This window comes from Leptonychotes weddellii, chromosome 7 (assembly GCF_054177405.1).
Source record: "Leptonychotes weddellii isolate Sample4059 chromosome 7, ASM5417740v2, whole genome shotgun sequence".
NCBI classification, from domain to species: Eukaryota; Metazoa; Chordata; class Mammalia; order Carnivora; family Phocidae; genus Leptonychotes; species Leptonychotes weddellii.
The window spans coordinates 73,008,666-73,025,557 of record NC_138375.1 but is presented as its reverse complement, the minus strand read 5'-3'; the positions used below and the strand labels follow the sequence as shown (position 1 = coordinate 73,025,557).

The following is a 16,892-nucleotide window of genomic DNA, read 5'->3' as shown; positions in this document are numbered from 1 at the left end:
GAGAGAGAGACAAAGAGAGCACAAGCAGGGGGGAGGGGCAGAGGGAGAGGGGAGGGACAAGCAGATTCCCCACTGAGTTGGGAGCCTGATATGGGGCTTGATCCTAGGACCCTGAGATCATCACCTTAGCCAAAGTCAGATGCTTAACAAACTGAGCCACCAGGTGCCCCTCTCTTGGAGATTTATACTGCGTTATTAGCATGTTGCTAAAGGGTCTCTTACTAAAGTCTCTTGCAAAAAATAAAAATACAAAATTAAGCCACTCAGCTCTCTCTAGGCTGCTGCTTTCCTGACCTATTATTCCACAGAAAACTCCCCCATCATCCACCTGTCTACCTGCCCCTACCCCAGCACCACACATTAGCATCCCATGGTGCCTATTTTGTAAAATGCTCTTTTAGAGCCACAGGCCTAATAACAGAGCTTGAGGGGGTCAGAAAACATCTTGGCCTGCTCAATTTCTTTCACTTTCTTTCTACTCCCTCAAAAATATCTATTTTAATATATAAATAGCATCCATGAAAATTATTTCTGATAAGAAAGGCTTTCAGGGAATTAAAAACCCATAATTAAACTATGGTCTATATTTAATTAATGCTTTATAGTAATTAAAATTTTCTTCTAACCGAAGGCATGACTTTGAGATTTGATTATCTGAAAGTAATTTTTTTAAGCAATAATCCTGTCTCTGTTGAAGCATGATTTTGAGAAGTTGGGTGAACTTCATCAGACTGCGCCGTGACTTACATTGTGTGTCTCCTTTCACTGATGAAGAAGGAGCACGGATACCAACATCTACAAATTCATTCGGTTATGAGCTAAACACTGAGACAAAAGTCTAGTGCCCTCTGCATGCTTAGGACACAGATCAGTGGTTGGCATGGTCTCCTACTACAGTTAAACTGGACCGCTTGATGGATAGATAATGTCAAACATTTTTTTGGTGCTGCTTTTCTTTGGTTTCTTTCTTTTCTCCACCTCATTCCTGTAGGTTTGTGTCCAAACAACCTGCAGGCATGCCAACAGCAGACCTACACACTGAGGCTGACTTCGCTTGACGTAGTCAGTCCAGGACAGTGAGTACAATATCTGTTTCCTGGCAATCCTCCTCTCGAGCCCTGGGCCTGGAGCAGTTACAGTGACAGGCCTCTCCAGCCCTGAAGCAGCAGATGCAGAGTCAGGAGGAGCCAAAGAACACAACTGGGTACCTTATGCTGGGGCCAGGAGCACATGATTGCCCGGGCTGAAGATGGCAATGAAATACTAACCTTTTCCCAGGAAAGCGGAGACATGGGAAAAAAGACAAGAGCCAGAGGAAATACCAAAGAGGAGAAAGCCAGGAAGAGTGAAGGAGACCAACGGCAAGGACAGCACAGATAAAAGTTGTGGCATACAAGACAAGCAACAAGTCCTCTGACAGCTGAGGAGAGAAAAAGCAATTGACTTAGAGCAGTTCTGTTATGTGGAAAGGGGGACAAACAGCCTCCAAGGCCTCAAAAGTGTACCAATGAAAACATTCACTTATGTATTCATTCATTCATTCATTCATTCATTCGTTCGTTATTCAGTTGTTCATTCATCCAACAAACAGTGAGTTCTCTCTGTGGGAATCCTAAACTTGGTTTTCTTCCAGACTCTCACTTCTTCTATTCCAATAGACCAAGGCTCTTAGATTCTCTGACGTGCTGCAACAAAGAGAGTGTCACTACATTTTTATGGCCCTATATACTCAGGAGCATGACGTCTGGCATAGCTAACCCAGATGAACAACCTTATTTTTATGAGAAAGGAGTGACAGTAAGGATGAATGCCGACCGAAGACAAGATTGCTATCTCTAACCTCCCCAATCTGTGTGTACCATAAAGCCCCATCCCCATCACAGATAGAAAATAAACCCTGGGGGCGCCTGGGTGGCTCAGTCGGTTAAGCGACTGCCTTCGGCTCAGGTCATGGTCCTGGAGTCCCGGGATCGAGTCCCGCATCGGGCTCCCTGCTCGCCGGGGAGCCTGCTTCTCCCTCTGACCCTCCCCCCTCTCATGAGCTCTCTCTCTCTCTCTCATTCTGTCTCAAATAAATAAATAAAATCTTTAAAAAAAAAAAAAAGAAAAGAAAAGAAAATAAACCCTGAACAAGAAAGGCAGAACCCCAAAATTCTCTAAGAAAACCATGCTTTGACTCCTGAATTTCTAAATTGGGTGGATTTGAGGCTCAAGATAGTTCAGTCCGTTCAAGTAAATCAGTTGTAGGAAAAAAAAATACAATTTTTGCATATCTAGATCTGTGGTTCAAGAAACTTATGTTCCTGAGTTTGTTTGGAAATAAATATTGAAAAAAACGCATTCCCAGAATTTTCTAGTTAAAATTTTATGACAAGTTGTAGGACCTCTATTTAATAACAACAAAAATGGTATTATGTTCCCATAAATATAATTTACTGCTTTCCTGCTTTTGAAAAAATAACTTATTTTAGATGCAGAGGCTCATATTCAAGTCTGACAAAATAGATTTTGCAAAAAACCATATTACAATCCCATAGTTTTAAATTTAGTTTTACAATGCTCAGATGGTAATGTGAATAGAATTGGTAACTCAATTACTTTTCAAATAAGTACCTTGATGAATATATTCATTTTCTCCTGACAGGGAATTATTATTACCTTAAATTTAATCTTAGTTCTGCACACGCTGCAGGGATTTTCATGGCTAAACTGTTTTAAATTATCTTATGATTCATCTACCTTGAAATATGAATGCACTCTACCCACAATAAGGCAGAATAATATGTGGTAGATGGTAGATTAATTTAAATTTGATTTTGTAGAAATATTTTATTAAAAGATTTCTCTTACGTGGCTAAAAATCATGCCCCTTGATTCACTTCACGGGAAGAGCTGGGAGACGGAGCTGAGCTGGTAGTATGTGCTGGTCGTATGTTCACTCACTGAGCAAATACAGAGTTAAGCAGATAAAGGATGAAGGCCAGAAGCTCTGCTAAAACGAAGAAGAGCAAATCAGTCTTCAGGTCTAGAAGATACTGAGGAAGGAAAGGCCAGTCTGTATTCTCTAAGGACAGGACTGGGGCCCCTGGTTCTGGGGGAGATGTTGTTTGTTCTCTGCTCTGGCTGGCAATAACCCGTGGACAGAAGGTAGGGGAGAACAGAATCTAGACCATAGCAGAAATAGATCAGAAATCTATCTGCAGGTCAATCTGACTATATGAGTCCAATACAAAAAGACTGCGCTTGCCTTAGCCTCACACATATTAAGAATATGTACACTATCAAGTTCCAAAAAATGATTCCAAAAGTCAGTACCAATGCTGTGTATACTTATCTCTAGTTAAACATGGTACAGATGGACAAATGCCAAGAACTGGAAGGTATAAAGGCACCTGTTGGGTAAGGAGGGCAACTATTATCAACTTAATTTGGCCCAGTGGACCCATTTTCCTCCCGCAAGGGATTGGATAATCTGAGTTGTATTCATTCACATTGTAAACCAGGGAACAAACTTGGAAGGGCAAAGTTCCTTTCCCACATGGACCAGTGGCAGATGTAAATTTGAAACTCACAGTGAAATGCGGCTTTGGAAAAATGGTTTTCTCCATGCAGTGCTTTATAATTTGTTTTGTGGGGGGCGCCGGGGTGGCTCAGTCACTTACGCATCCAAGTCTTGGTTTCGGCTCAGGTCATGATCTCAGGATCGTGGGATTGAGCCCCACGTGGGGCTCCGCACTCATCATGGAGTCTGCTTGAGATTCTCTCTTTCTCCCTCTCCCTCCCCCTCTGCATCTCCCCCTACTCACTTTCTCTCTCTCTCTCTCAAATAAATAAATCTTTAAAAATTTTGTTTTATGAGCAGAGTGCCTAAGGTAACAGAAAATAGCGTTACAAGTTTGAAGTCCAATCAACCTCGAAGTACTTAAAAGTTCTAAGAAAAGATAGCTTTCCTGCAGGTTAGAAAGGTAAGCAAAGTCAAGCAGACTCTTACTAGTGTTAGCAATTGCATTTGTGCCCAAAGGGGAGGAAGCATTCACTTAGAAAGAACAGTAAAAGACGGGTTTTGTAAGGACATTATTTCATTGGAGGAAAACTGTAATCACTGCCATGTTTGACCCCATCTTGAGTTAAATAATCCTGCTCTCTTACCTCGGAGCAGTCTTGAATACATACATAAATACAGATGTGTTCCCAGAGTTAATTACTTAATCTTCTTAACATTTACTTTTCTCACCGATAAAATGGGAGTAATAGTATCAACCTCCTAAGTCTATTGTGAGAACGAATGAGATGATCCTGCGATGCATTTAGCATACTGGCCATCTAGAAGGTAGTCAAGGTCAATAAAAGATTGTAGCCATTGATGCAAATTAGTACTGTGTGTTTTTTCAATAGACACCCCAAGTATGTAAACAGATATTGATGAAGTAGTCGACACCCCATAATTTTACTAGGATTTATAAACAAATCAAATTAAGCAGATATATGGACTCAAATCAATGAAGGCCAATGTTGTGAAAGATCCCCGAACACTCTCGGTTTTTATTTTCATCTTTTTTGTTCAAGTGACAAATATAGGCATTTACAATAGCACCTCTACGTGTTCCTGAAAAACTTTGCATTTGCAAAAATTGCACACTAAAAATAACAGAGTCTATAGGGGAAAAATAGCATTAAGGGCAGAGTAGTCAAAACCAATGCAACTTTGAAATCAACGCCCGAAACAAAACCAATTAAAATCCTAATAGGAGGGATGTCTGGGTGGCTTGGTCGGTTAAGCGTCTGCCTTCGGCTCAGGTCATGATCCCAGGGTCCTGGGATTGAGTCCCGCATTGGGCTCCCTGCTCAGCAGGAAGCCTGCTTCTCCCTCTCCCTCTGCTGCTCCGCCTGCTGTGCTCTCTCTCTCTCTCTCTAGCAAATAAATAAATAAAATCCTTAAAAAAAATCCTAATAGGAAATTATATTAATATGGCTAAATTTCCATGGGCATTTGCTGAAGAATCTCAGTCATTCCAACCTCAGTGGCCCTTTACACTGGAGTCGTGCTTACTTTGCCTTTTGAAATCAAGTCCCTGAAGACAGGCACTTCCACAGAAATCAGTTTCACCAAAATTGACAAATGAAATCCAACAGCAGCCTTCACACAACTTCCCTAATACACTGACCTCATTCTCTAATTTACAAATCATATATATTAAATTAATTAAACAGGTGGCCATGAGACTGAGGGGATTCTAATACCTCAGCAGCCTATGTGGGCAATTCGAAACCTAAACCTGTAAATGCCTCAAGGTTAAGAAATGGAAACCTAAGGACAACCAATCACAAACAACCAATGATGCTTTCCCAGATACAAATGCTTAAGCTACAGCCAAATAATTTTCTTGCTTTGCTTCTACCTCTTCACTCTAGAAGTCTTTCCCCTAGCTTCTGTCTATGGCACACTCCTGACTATATCCAGTTTGACGCTGCCTGATTCAAATTGAGTGGTGCTCAAATATATGCTTAAAATCTTTAATATGCCTCAGTTTAGTTTTTAACACATATGTATAAATTAGTATTAAAGAAAAACACACTGTGGGAGAACAGACTCTATGTTTGCATCAGCATGATGATGATAACAACTGTAATGATGATACTCACCACTTAAGCCTTCTTGCCTATGGAAAAGTACTTGCAACCCATGGAGAAAGTTGAATAAATATCCAGTGAAATTGAACTGCAAGAATATAAATAGTAACTGTCAAAATACTTTCACAGCATGTATTGTATCTCTCATTCTTGAAACAATTGTGTATCTAGAAGGCTTTGGAGAAAAAGTCAACCCAAATGGGTGGCCAGAGGTATGATCAGATCAATACTCCTGGTGGGGCTTCCCTAGTGAATTGCATAGCAACCTCTGATTTCAGGATGAAGGCTACCATTCCTTTTTATAACTCCACAACCAGGCACACGGTTTCAAAAAAGAGAGAATGATGACATATTTTAAACCTTGGCTCACCACCAATCTGAGACAATTGCAACAGGACTTTGGCTACCCTTGGATCATTTCCACCTCTCTACCACTTACTCAACAGCTTGAGCCACACTTAGATCTGCTTTCACAGTCAACTGAATTTGGGGCCCAAGACGTCTCCTTCTTGATCTTGTAGGTAAAAGGGAATGGAAAGATGCAGAAGAAGGTGATTTTCAGTTCTCTGGTAATTAGTGTAAACACACACATAGGCACACATGTGCACATATAGGTGTTTGTGGGTCTGTGTTTTCCTTCTCAAGCATAAATGCAACATTCCACATGGGGACTATCTATCTGCCTTTCTGCCCCTGCACATCTCCTATCACCACTGAAGCCCAGAGCTAGGCTCAAAACTAGGAGAGCTAAAGAGTTTTCTAGGTCACAAAGTTTTGATGTGTGTTATCAGGGCTGATAGTTCACAGGTGTGCACATTATAGTTGTTCCAGTTGCTAAAATGTTGAAAGATTTCTATATAGTTTCCCTGAGCCCGCACATCTCTAGACCACCATCCTGGTCTCCCTGGTTTCTTCCTTGCAACTTCCAGAAATTGTCCATCCCACCTCACGCCACTCTGGACTTCCTCACCAACCAGAAGCAAAAGGTTTAATGTCTGGCCCAGTGGGCATCCAGGCTTTGCTCTGTGCTAAGACAGTCACCATTCTGATTGGTCTGTGGTATGCATATGTGCAGTAGTGATTACTAAATATTTTAATGTCCCCCTAGCTAAAACATCACTGGACATGTCACATGATGGGGGAAATCATATTTTCTGCAACTTCCATCCAGGAGATCACTGTATGGAGTTAGGAGGGATAGTGTTAAAACCTTTGAGATGGAAAATAGGATGAGACCACAAGCAACATTTTCAACTTACTGCCATCTAAGGAAGAGAAGAAAGAGCGGTCTTGACAAGGGCAGTGTTGGGAATGGACTGCACAACCCCAGGTGAAGAGCTGCGACAATTGCAGTAAAACTATTCTCCCTTCCTCACATGAAGAAGTCAACCTTCCCCACAAAGATATTTTGAACAAATATTTGAAGAATATTAGTTTGGAAAGGGATAACTTATTAGTCTTTCAGGGATAAGAATGTTTCAGTCTACTAGTGTTTGAGCAATTTGACACCAGCCTCCACCTTCCCAGAGCAAGTTCAAACCCTACCTCATAACCTGGTGACCATCCTGTTCTCAGGAACAGTTAAAGAGCTAGTTCACCTCTCACTGGAGTGACTCATATCGGCTGTCCTGCGGCTTCTGCTCTGTTGCTCTCATTCCATTAACTAATGGCCACAGATCCACGGCTGACCCCTCGGCTGTGCTTGGGCCATTTCCACTCTCCACATCTCTGACACAGTTCTCACTGGGGCGCTTTCTTCGTGGGTCTCTTCCACATGATACCATATCAAATTGACACCACTAGCTTTCCTATATAAATCTCCCCATTTTATCCATTTCACTTTTCTGCTGGGTTTCCCATCTCTTACCTCTTGCTGGATCTTATGCACACTGACTGACCACTTCTCAGAACTCCCCTCTCTCCAGAAACCCCGATTCCTGCCCGGTCTTTCTGTATCCCGATGCCCTCAGTTGGGCTCCTTCCTTCACAGCCTCAGCTTTACAGATCTTTTAGTTTAGGCCTCACCACACTTACTTCTCTGAACCACTTGCTGTTCCCCCAAGTGTAACCTATTCTGCCTCCAAACCTCCCCACATGTTGTTCTCTTTGCTTAAGATGTGATCTCCACTCTTTGCCTGGCTCGCTCCTTCTCATCTTTCAGGACTCAATGTCATGTCACTTCCTCAAAGAAGCCTCCTCAGATTCCCAAGGCCTGGGTTAGGTTAACCTTCTGTGTGCTCTCAAGCACCTTGGCTTACTCCTGGCACACACAAATCACACCAGGTATTGTTATCTTTTTGTTTGGCTGTTTCCCCGACTAGAAGTGAGTACTTGGAGAGAAGGAATGGCATCTTGTGATCATTTTATCCTCAACACCTACAGTGCCTGGCACATAAAAAACTCTCAATAAATTTTAATGTAATGAACACAACAATAAAAATGCAATAAAAATAGGTAATACTTCTTGTAATAGTGTCGTACGGTGACAGACAGCAGCTACATTTGTGGGGAGCATAGCATCATGTGTAGACTCGTTGAATCACTATGCTATACACCTGAAACTAATGTAACATTGTGTGTCAGCTCTATGCCAATAAAAACATAGTTAATACTTTCTAATGCAACCCTGCAAAGCAGTTGTATCATCATCATTCCTATTTTACAGATGAGGAGACTAAGCAGAGAAATTAAGTGGCTTTCCCAAAGTTACACAGCCAAGAAACATAGATGTGACTTACTTGCAAATCCAGGTTGGCTTCAGAGACTAATTGCTACTGTGTACCCTATGCCCTTGCCTTTGAGTTAGAGGTAGAATCATAGCAATAATATAGTATCATTTGCCATTACTTTAAAATAAGCTTTAATTTAAAAGCTACATATGAGTGAGAAAACATGTTTTATATTCAGTTTATTTTAATCCTGACAGAACACTCGTAATTTATGTCCAGGCCTACATGGCAGGTCCCTAAGGATCAGGATAGAGAGGAAGGAAGCAAATAAGTGGAGCCAGAGGGAAAATAACAAAACTCATGTCCGAAGGATAAAGTAGAGATCAGGTCCTCAAAATGTGTTAAAAATGCTAGCAAGGGTGGGGTAGGCGTCTGAGAGCAAGAGCAAGGAACAGCAGGTTGGAGGGGCAAAGAGGCTGAGGTCTGGGAGATCATTTGTATCTGATCAATTTGGTTACAGCAAACATTGAGTCAGTGGTCCAATTGTAAATCTCTTCTTCACTTAATTGCACCTAATAACCTTGAGCTACTAACTTAATGATCCGTGACAGTCATTTGACTTGGAGATTTATGCCAAAGAATATCGAGTGTTTCTCAGATTTCTCTGAACCTTAAATTTGGGTGACAGTGTTTGTCTTCAGGAATAAAGTCAACGTGATTTATACCACAGGACGATTCTCTCCCATGCCAGCATTTTACCTATTACATATGCTGCCTTAAAAGAGCCCAGAGAATCTCTTAATGTAATCATGGTATATAAATAAATCGTCAATATAGCTAACATTTCATGTCCAGAACAGAAGATTAGCCATGAAATAAAAGTGAGAAAACCAAGAATACCACTGTGGAACGCCGGCAGTATATTCTCGTCATCTCAAAACTTCCCCGTGTCCTTGGTTCACGGGCACACGCAAATCAAACAGTACCCACCACAAAAGAATTCCGAGAAGCCTAGCTCTGAAGATTGCTCCTTCAGAATGTAGTATTAGCTGCCACACTTACAAATGAAGAAGGTGAAACCCATGTTAGACCAGCACCATGCCTGCGGCCCCCATCCACACGCACACACCGTGGGAAGCGGACCGGTTCTCTTCATCTCGTTCTGCCATGGCGGCTAGCACAGGGCCTGGCTTTCTAGGAAGCAGATGTTTGCAGAACTGGGTCTCTGAGTCACACAGGAGCGTTCTTCCTGGCCCTTGCAGGCTGTACTCAGGCTCCGTTCCATGTGGGTAAAAAGCTCCTCGGAGACACAGGGCGCAAGCTCACCAGTGGGCCCTGCTCCGGCTTCAGATTCCCAACAAGATGCTCCTCTGCAAGTGCATGTTGAGTCAAGGGAACGGGTCAGTTGGCTACAGTGCTGCCTCAAGCTTCCACACTGTCTGTTCTGTGATTCTGAACTGGCCGAACCAAGATGGACATTCTCCTCTGGGGGTAGAGGGCTCCCTGCTCGTCTCTTTCTAGAATGGACATATCCTGTGTCTCAGTGGCCCTCTAGCCGCATGGCAACAGGGCAAATGCCCTGGACAGAGTTGGAAGGCTAGACCACTGCCCTGACCTTTTCCACTGGTCACTGTTAAAGACCCCAGCAAGTCACTTTACCTCACGGAGCTACAGGTTCCTCATCTGCAAGATGAAGTCATACATGCCCTGATTTATGCGCGGAATTGTTCTGAGGATCAATGGCGTAATATATATAAAAGTGTTTTTCTGACTGTAAAGCAAACCTAATCAATGTAAGTGGCATTACTGATGGTATCTGTGACATTGTCAATTTTGGCTGGTTTCTTTGACTCTGATCGAATGACCTTAGCCTCATAAAATCAGTGAGGTTAAGAGGGCTTTATTATTGCTTGAGGGGGTTTTCACACATGAAATCTGAAATACAGAGCAAATGGTATAGCAGAATGGCCAGCATATTGCCTGCTCTGAGCAGCTGGGCTGAACTATATAGTTTAGTCCCTTGTCATAGAACAGAATTCCATGTGTGTGATTTAGCATCATACTGAGACAAAATACAGCTCCAAAATATATTTTATTTACAAAAATGACAGCATTTCATACGTCCTAATTATAAATTAGGGCTGAACGGATAGTTGCAGACGTATTAGGGTAGATTTCCAGAAGAGAAGAAATAGCTTTATATTCATTCAACAAACTTATTGAGCAATGACTGAGGGCCAAGCACATCGTGCTAGATACGAAGCCTACAGCGCTGAACAGAACAGACATGGCCTCCTTATGACCTTACTGGGTGGTAACCCAATCTAGTCCAGGCCATCGAGGCAGAGTCCTTCAGCAACAGGCAATTTATGGAAGACTTCCATGAGGAGGAGCTGCATGGAACCCATGAAGGTGCAATAAAAGGGGAAGGTGGAAGAGTCTATCAGGCCTGTGTCATTTGGTGGCTATTTGTTATCTTTAGAATAATTATCTCACATTTTTAGTTCCACTGGCCCAAAGAAGTCAGACTCAAATCCCCAGCCTCCCTTACAGTTAGGTTTCTGTGCCAATCTAAGGCACTACTATAGGACTTTGATTCAGATGGGAACAAGACAGGTCAACAGACTTCCTGTGGACCTTTTTTTTTTTTTTTTTTTGAAGTGTAAGCAGAGATAGGGCAATGATTGTAAGGTCAGGAAGCTGATGTGATTCTGTGGCTCAGTTGCAGGTGTTGTCCCCCCACTGAAATTTCTAAGTCTATTTCTACAGCCCTCCTAAAAATTATTCGAACTGTCAAAAATCCTTTAACCAATTCCCACAAATACTGCATCCAATCATTTCACAGCAAAGGAGGTGTGAGAAAGGGCCCAGACCCATGACACCTACTGGTCTTACTACCTCCTGCAAAATCCCAAAGCAGCTGGAAGCAGTCTGAGTTTTCTCCACTAATAACGTGATGTCGCACAGATAATGAACACACGAATCCTCCAGCCAGGCAATCTGCAACTGACACTCCAGCAAAACAAAGAGCTCTCTTTGGAAGAATTTCTGAAGAGGAACCAGCCCCAGTGGATCTGAATACAGATTAGGTAAAAATCTAAGTGGCTTTTGACTAATACTTGCTGAATCCCATTTAAAGATTTCATGGTGATAGTCTTAAGACTGATAAGCAGCTCCAAAGATACTGGAGGATATTTCCAAAAGCCTTAATTGGGTTTGGCAGTGTTCTCTCTGATATCGCTACTAACATTGGTCACTATCAGTAAGAGCAACGACTCATACACGCTGAACACTTAGGATACGCCAGACCCCATCACACTTGATCGTGGCTACAACCCTTCAAGGTAGGTACTTTAATTATCCCCCCTCATTTGTAAACGAAGGCACCGAGGCCACAGACCCTCAACAACTAGCTGAAGTAAGTGCCTGACCCAGTATTTGAACGCAGGCCACTTAACTCCAAAGCCCATGTGCTCAGCATTCTGCTAGGACAGTAGGAGGGAGGCAACGTCCTTTTGGAAATTTTTTGGCATTTACCCAGCAGTCATTTTGCTCAGTACTTTCTGTGATCAAAATACACTTGCAATTTAAAGCATCCTAATGCCTTTCTTATCCTAAAATGATTTGTAAACCCACATGACAAGACATTGTCACACAAGTGCTGTGTCTCAATAAAATGTGAACTCTTAAAATCACTAAACGAACAAATAAATTTGCCTTCTAATTAGGAAAATCGAGGCCCCTGACCAGGGTAAAGTTGCCCTGGGAATGAGGTTAACCAAGCAGCCATAGACGATGAGAAGGCAGCTCTTAGCAAGTATCTAGGGTGTGACAGGCAGCCATAGGATTTGGAAGTTCTGACAGAAATTCCCTGAAATTTAGGTGGTTATGAACAAGGGACATTAAAAATCTCCATCATAATCTGTGAGTGGTTGACTTTCTCGTAGCTCCAGAACTCTAAGGACTTCTTTGTTTTGTTGTCAGCTGGTCTTTTCCTGATGGCAACAGGGTCACCTTCTCTGAAGCCACCATAGATTGACTATATATTATTCTTCATGTCCTGCCTCATTCTAAGAAGTATCTGAAGTAAATGAGAGATTAAACAAGAGGAATTCTCCTCACAGGACCGTCCCTGAGCCACGCTCCAGGCCCATTCCCAGGAAAGAGTCTCATTTCCATCTCCGGGCTTCCTGTCCTGAGCTGCCTACCTTACCCTCCCCGTATCCAGGTCAAGCAGGATATAACTAAAAGTGGCACAATCGCCACATTAACTTATGCTCCTTGCAACCTTAGGCTTCACTTAATTTTTTTACATAAATATTTCTTTTGTCAAGACCCACCTGCACTATACCCGCAAGTCTCTGTCCTCTAGGCCCACCATTTTGCCTTCATTTTGGCTCTTACCTTCGTATTCACCACATGCCTTCCTCAGGCTCCTCTGCTCTCTGGGTCGCCAGGGTTTCCCAGGCAGTCTCACCCTCCACAGGCCCTCACCCGTCAGGCTCTGTCAGCCGAAGAGTCTACACCCCAGCCAGTGCCCATCTCCAGCACCAGTTCTATTCCCGGCCACCACCACCAGCCTGCGTACACCGTTCATTGCCTTATGCTGCCAGGTACCCAGGGTCCTGCTGCCCCTCATTTCTGGAGCTATCCTCCTGCTGTTGTCCTCGTTCTCCTGGGACCTGCCACACCAGCTCCAGACCCTTCTCTCTCTCTTGATCCAGTACTTCTATGGTCTCCTTTTTCTGCTTGTCTTTCTCTGGGGAGTCATGGAGCACTCTACCCTTTGCACTTATCTTTTTAAAAATTTGTTCCTTTTTTAAGTGAATATATTTAAGTTTTAAAAAGTGAAACATTACGAAAAAAACATTAGGTAATTAATAGTTCACCCATTCAAAGAATGTGGAAAAGCAATTAAGAGGGTCCTTGTATGATTATTGTTGAGATACTAAGCCTCGTTCATTAGTACCCATAAAAATATAACAAGGTGGGCAGTTTTTATCTACAGTTTCCAGAGAAGGAATTTGAGGCCCAGAGAGGCAATTCAGAACACATAGTTGGTAAATGGTGGGTGTAAAGTTTGTATCCAAAGCCGTTTGATGCCACAGTTCACTCTCTTAGATACCACTCTACCTTAGCACTTCCATAAGTCACTTCCATATAGCACTCTGGACTTTAGGAAAAGTGGAATGGGATTCTTGGGCTTCAGGGTTCAAATTACGATTCTCCCAACCTGCTCACCACTCTGGCACACACTGAAAAGTTCATTGACTGCATTTCCAACCCCACGGGTGGCCGTGTGTATTAAAGATAAACATCAAATCTTGTCCTGCTCCAATCCATCCTCCATACGGCTGTCAGTCATATTCTCAAAATGTGAATTGGATTATGTCACTTCCTTGCTCAATATTGTCCAGTGTACTTCAGAAAAAAACCTACAAGGCATATTTTGTGGACTTACCCCCAAAGCTAGACTTCTACCCTGTTCCTTTGTGCCTCCTCCAGAATCTCACTCCTCCATCATTTCCTCACTTTTCCCTTGTGCAACAATATGCTCAAGTTTCTTCTACTGTAATAAAAGCTCTTCTTTAACCTCTGCCCACCTTCTGCTCCCTCTCCAACCACTGCCCTGTTTCTCTCCTTCAACTGTAAGCTCCTAGAAAGGACAGTCTACATACTCCAGCAGCTGTTTTCCCTCCATAGTCTCTTAGCTCTTTGTAGGGTGGTTTCAGCCTTTACCTTCTCCTGAAGATAAGCCATCTCTTTGAGGTGTAATCTGAGTCACCCCCACCCAGTCCAATGGGTCTCTCCTTTCTTGACTTCTATACCATGTTCTTGGGCTCTTCCCGCATCCCTTCCTCTCTACTTCTCTTTTCCTTTCCTTGTCCTCCAAATGTCCCTTCCTTTTTCTGATCTGTATTTTCTTTTTTTTTTTTTTAAAGATTTTATTTATTTATTTGACAGAGAGAGACACAGCAAGAGCGGGAACATAAGCAGGGGGAGTGGGAGAGGGAGAAGCAGGCTTCCCATGGAGTAGGGAGCCCGATGCGGGGCTCGATCCCAGGACCCTGGGATCATGACCTGAGCCAAAGGCAGACGCTTAACGACTGAGCCACCCAGGCGCCCCAGATCTGTATTTTCTCTTAACAGATACATCCACTGTAAAGACTTTATCACTTTTTTTTTTTTACAATTTCCAACTCTGAATTTTTCATGTATTCCTGTTCACATTTCTAACACCCACTGATTTCTATGTGGAAATCCTTACCAGTTGTTCAAGCCACTTACAACTAAGCTTCCATCACACCTGCCACGCCTCTCTAGTGCAAACCCCTCCTTCTAAGCAGGCAACTTAGAAATCTCATTTCTTAAAAAAACCCAATAATCCTATCTCCATCACTTTGCTCATTTAATATCATTTCCTTATGTGCCCTCTACGCCTTTTCCAAATTCTCATCATTCTTTAAGACCCGGTTTATATTCTATCTCCTCCTCAAAACCTTCCTTGACCACAGGTACACTGTAAATTCTATACTAAGGGTAAATTCCTAAGGGCAGAGGCCATGGGTACAATAATACTGTATTTCTCATTGTTTTCATCTCCACCTCCTCTCCCCAAATTCCAACACTTAGTAAGCTTTCAAATGTTTCTTGAGCATATAAAGGAAGAAATGAAAGAAGGAAGGACTTCAAATATTTGGGGGAGATAGAGAAGAATATGTAATCTCTGCATACTTCTTAGTTCTGCTGAGAATAATACTTGCATAGTCACAATATGTGTCTTTCTTCCTGGTTTCCTTCAGATTAGCAAACAGGTGCTTCCTTCTTCGCTAAAAGTAATACTTGATGTTCTGAGCACTTCAAGGAAAGTGAATGTACATTGAAAATGACATTTTTCTCAGTACAGAAGAGATGATAGTGGAAAAGTCTCCGATTTGCTTTGCTTCCCTTTATGTCCATCAGGTTGCTACAAATTGCCTGGAAATATTCCATCAAAGGATAAACAGAAATCATATTTCCGCTGTGGTAGAAGGGTTTAGGGTTATTTTTCACAACATAAAATTGTAAAGCAAAATGTTAGGGGTCAATCAATTATAAATGAGACTTGTATAAATCCTGGGAGGGATACAATACTTTGAAAAGGAATTCTGCTTCTCACTCAATTCTATTATACCTGATAGTTTGGATTTGGGTCTCTTGAAGATGCAAGTTCAAGAGTAATTTCCTTAGAATATTGGAAAGTTTTGATAGGTTGGACAAGGGAACAATACTAGTTTTTTTTAAGTGACTTACTTAGATGTAGGTTAAAACTATAAAATTCTCTTCTCAGAAATTTGTAGAACTGCATGTGTTCAGTAGGAAACTTATTGATAGATATATGAAAATCTAAGCTAGTAATTTGAAAGATACTCAGGAATTGAACAGAGAGCCAAAAACATTAAGAAAAAATCCATAAGAGAGAAACATATAAGCATGTCACATAGAAAACGTTATTGACCAAGAGAAAGCTGGATAGGCAGTACCAGAGAAATAAAAGGATTTTGTCTCTTTCCTTCCAGTTGCCTACCTCCCCCACTGGTCCTAGAAAAGACCAGAAAAATGCAGGAGGTCGAAAAATGAAAAGCAAGAGCAGGGGTGGGAGGGGAACTCTTCCTTATCTCAACTCTCATTGACTTGTGTCCATTTGAGATACCTGGTTGCCCAATAAAGAAAAAAGGGAGGAGGAAACGGAGGAGAAAACTGAAGTATCTTTTCTTTGGCAAAATTTTTTTAATGACAAAAAATGTACTTTGGAGGTAAAAATAAAAAATATATTTCCCTCGAGGAAAAAAAAAAAGAACAAATCCCGGATTAAAGCTAATATTTTATTTTAGTTTACCTTCTGTGCTCTCTTTCTGGAACTCTTTCTATGGTCTTTTCTTTTCTCTCTTTTTTTAAGGTTTTATTTATTTATTTTTGAGAGAGAGAGAGCACACGTGCACAAGCAGGGGAGAGGGTCAGAGGGAGAAGCGGACTCCCAGCTGAGCAGGGAGCCGAACGCAGGGCTCGATCCCAGGACCCTGGGATCACGACCTGAGCAGAAGTCACACCCTTAACCGACTGAGCCACCCAGGCGCCGTCTATGGTCTTTTAGTCAATACTTAACAGGTGTGAATTATACCACGGGCTCCATGTGGATCTGGTCCCTGACGGAAGGCTGCATTCCTTCCCCTTCAACTGATATGCGGCCTCCTTGATCCTCCTTTTATCTTCTATACGAGTGAAATACTTATCCAAATAATGGAAAAGGCGTCTGAATATTTTTTTTTCTCTGTTCTGCATTTTATTACAAAATTTCAAACATGAGAAAAAGTTGAAAGCATAGTACAACTAAGCCTGTATACACACCACCGCAATTCAATACTTGTTAACGCTTTGTCATATTTGCTTTACCTGGATCTGTGTATGTGGCTGTGTGCTTTTCAGAGACATTTGGAAGTTGTAGACATCATGATACTTGGCCCCCAAATATTTCAGCAAGCACCTCCTCAGAGTGAGGACATCTCACTGCATCAACAGAATGCCTTTATTACACCTAAGAAAATGAACACT

At 42.1% G+C, this 16,892-nt stretch overlaps 1 long non-coding RNA gene across 1 annotated transcript in view; it reads right to left on the bottom strand.

Annotated features, from left to right (window-relative positions):
* LOC145722644 (uncharacterized) overlaps window positions 1-10,118 on the bottom strand; it is a 32,271-nt gene extending 22,153 nt beyond the window's left edge. The window contains exons 1-2 of the long non-coding RNA XR_014147045.1: window positions 9,363-10,118; window positions 5,644-5,719 (exon numbers count right to left, since the gene is read on the bottom strand). This is a non-coding gene — a long non-coding RNA (uncharacterized LOC145722644). The remainder of the gene's footprint in view (window positions 1-5,643; window positions 5,720-9,362) is intronic.
* Window positions 10,119-16,892: the final 6,774 nt, after the last annotated feature.